Source organism: Carassius auratus, chromosome 14 (genome assembly GCF_003368295.1).
Source record: "Carassius auratus strain Wakin chromosome 14, ASM336829v1, whole genome shotgun sequence".
Taxonomy (NCBI): Eukaryota; Metazoa; Chordata; class Actinopteri; order Cypriniformes; family Cyprinidae; genus Carassius; species Carassius auratus.
The window spans coordinates 15,813,040-15,816,405 of NC_039256.1; the positions used below are offsets into that span (position 1 = coordinate 15,813,040).

At 34.8% G+C, this 3,366-nt stretch overlaps 1 long non-coding RNA gene across 2 annotated transcripts; it reads left to right on the plus strand.

The window, feature by feature from the left end:
• Positions 1-2,515, plus strand: LOC113114481 (uncharacterized). Of its 2 annotated transcripts, none has more exons than XR_003293741.1 (3): positions 1-926; positions 1,040-1,928; positions 2,055-2,515. It is a non-coding gene; the product is annotated as an uncharacterized LOC113114481 (long non-coding RNA). The 2 variants fall into 2 exon arrangements; XR_003293742.1 differs by lacking the exon at positions 1-926 and having other exon boundaries at positions 991-1,393; positions 1,483-1,928.
• Positions 2,516-3,366: the final 851 nt, after the last annotated feature.

Here is a 3,366-nt window from a genome sequence, read left to right on the forward strand (position 1 = left end):
GAGCGCTAGCTGACGAAGGATAGTCCGACATAATTTCAGAAATGTTGAGCAATGTCGAACTGCGCAGCCAATCGCATCGAAGCGCTATGACATTTGGACCAATCGCGTCGAAGCGCCTTAACATTTCCAGCCAATCAAAAAGCGCAATTTATAACATTATCTTGACATTCGTGACATTTGACCAATCAGAGAGCAGGGGGATTTCGACGGCACGTTTCTGCGTCTCACCGCAAGGTGGAGGGGTCAGCGCTTCTAGTCAGGTGTCAATCAAGTTGCCGAACCGTGCCGAAGGTGTACGAAAGAATGACATCTTCCTCAGGGGGCGTGTCAGAGGTAAAAAAGGTTAATTACTCAAGTTTGTGACCTATGACAAGGGTCATTGTCGCGTAGTTCGACATAAAAAGTGGTACGAGATTTATCAATGGGTGAGTGTTTGTTACCTTTGCATTATAGATGTATAAAAATAAAAAATAATCGTAATCGAACATTATTAGTATCTTGGTTTAGTATATTTGCATAAGAGAACAACACATCAGGCTTCAGAACAAACATTTACCTGGTCCCATTCATTTGAACGATGTAATGTGATGGTTGTGTTATGTTATGGCTTTCAACAGTGCAAACCAGAGTGTGTAATAATTGTTTATAGACATTTATGTAATGTTGCAGGTATTTTAAGAAATGTTCCTGTCTTGTATCTTTCTCCTCTAAATAGAGATACCAGTTGTAACATTATATATAAAATAAATGTGACTTGTGTCCTAGAAATGAATGAATGAATGAATGAATGAATAAATATATGAATTTAATGAAGTATTTTATGCTCTCTTAAGGGACTCACTTGTATTGTGCATTATATTTGTTATAATGCTTACAGATAGAGAAATGTCAGATGCTGTCTCGTGGCCAAACATCCTTGCTTGGAGGTGTGCTGAAATGCATGTTTTTTATTAGTATCATTAGTATATTTACTGAAAAGGTTTCTTTCTGAATTATGTATTAAGGGTTTTTTTTTTTTTTTTTTTTTTGTCGTCTTAAGCCTCTACTGGACCAGCACAAAGGGTGGTGGAAGAACCTCATGCTGCTGAAACAGCAAAGAAGGCCATGGAGCAGAGTCAGCCTGACCCCCAGCCTCATCCCATGCCCCTGCCCCTGCCCCAGCCCCAGCCTACTGCACCTGTGGAAGCAAGAGTTGCAACACAATTTTCAATGGTAAGAATTACTATTTAACTTTTTTAATAATACCACTTAAGAATGTGCTCAATTAAAATTCAAGAAAGTTCAGAACGTAAGATGAAGAAAAAAAGAAAAAGCAAGAATGCTATGAGATGCTGGCTGAGACCTACTAATTGTCACTCCTCTTACAGTGGGGGCACCTGTTGTCTGCTGAATGGTCAGTTTGAATATCTCAAATTTGGTTTAAGTCACATGGTCAAGGATAAATGTAGAATGTAACCTGTCTGCTTTCTCTCTTGAGACTAGACTCATGTCCCTCATGGCATCTCTCTCAATACTTCTCATGTGTTAAAGCTACATTATCTTTCTTTCTAAATCTCAGGTAACATACCACATAGACGCTGGCTATTATTAACTGTACACATATTAACAATTATTCCATCATGCAAATACTTTGTAGTAATTTCAGGAGTCAATACTGCTAATAAATATGGATGACACTTCTATTCAGAAAGAAATGTTTTTAAAAACCTGCATTTACTTAAAATAGTAATATTAATTAATTCTTCGTAATTCTTGCTATTATAACACATTCTGTCTTCTCACATTTTTGATTTACCAAACCAAGATTTACTGGCTCTCACATTGCTGCAGCAAAGCCAAATCTTAGTGTGGTCAGGAGACCTTCTCAGGTTGAAGACCAACCCAGCGCAGCAGTGTCTTGTGCCTCTATACCAAGCAGTACTGTCTCTGTAAGTAATGGCATAATCCATAAAGTATTCTATGAAGACACTTTTCACGTTCCATTCTGTACGAATTATTAAACTTGTTCAATTTTTTTTTTATACCAGAAAACCATATTTTTGTCGATGTTTCAGGGTGTGCCAGTGTTCCAGGGTCTGCAAATGGTTCAAAGACTGTCAGCGGTCCATAGGATGCCACTGTTACAGCCTATTGTGCAGAGCACCAATTCTCAACCAGCTCCACAAACCATGCCCAAGAGACCCTACAAGGCAAACACTTGCAGGAAGTGTGGACAATTCAAAACCAGTGCAACGGGACATAGCCAGTACAGGGGCAAGGTGTATATACTGTCCACAGACTGAGAACATTACAAAAGAAAAGTGGTTAGAGTAAATGCGGAGAACCTTCTCCCAAATAATGTATACACTGTATATTTTTATTTATTGTTGTGTGTATATAGTTGTTTAAATATAGTTCACTATTGTTAATATTTCTGTCTAACATTATTTTATTTAACTTGATTTTTTAATCCTATTTAACTTTTACTTATACATTTTTAATTTATTGTTTGAAAACTTCATTTAATAATCATTACTGTTCTGTTAGCATAATTGTAAAATAAATAAAAAAAGCAAATTGAGAAATGTGTTTTGATTTCTACATTTATTTTCCTTTTAATTTTTTTTTTTTTTGAAAACTTATATAAATTTAATTTGTTTAATATTCATTACTGTTATGTTGGCATAATTGTAAAAAAAAAAAAGAGAATGATTGCTTTTTTATTTGTACTTTAGTAACGTTTCATCAGTACACTGCAACAATAGAACGTATTCCTATAAAAAGATAATTTGCACTTTGTCATTTGTCACAGACATTTTTAAGCATAATAATGACTATTTTTGCATCCTGTTTTAATTAAAAATGACAGATTTAAAGGTGTCTTGAATGAATGTAACCTTAAAAAAAAAATCTGATTTAATATCAATAAAATCACAACTAATAACATGCTTAAAATAAATATGAATACAACTACACACAATAACATGCTTAATCAGAATAAAAAATAATACAACAACTACTAAATAACTAATAATAACAAAACACATTTCCATTGGTGTATTAAAATGTAATGAAAAAAATATCAAACAAGCACATATATACATTTAATTAACCTTGAAACTTCATTTATTTAAAGCAATTAACAATAAAACAAAAAGTTGTCTTTAGCTGGATTCGAACCCGGGTCGAGGGGAGCACCTGCAATAGAAAACAGTGTAATATAAATGCGCGAATTTACCGCAAGAAGAAACCGGAAGATGTATCACTGCGCGCATGCTAAGGAAGATCCGTCTTTGAACGTCAAATTTGACCCTTTCTTTTCTTCATTTTTTCTTTCTCTTCTTCCCCTTCTCTTTTTCTTCCTTCCCTCTTTTCTTCCCTTCTTCC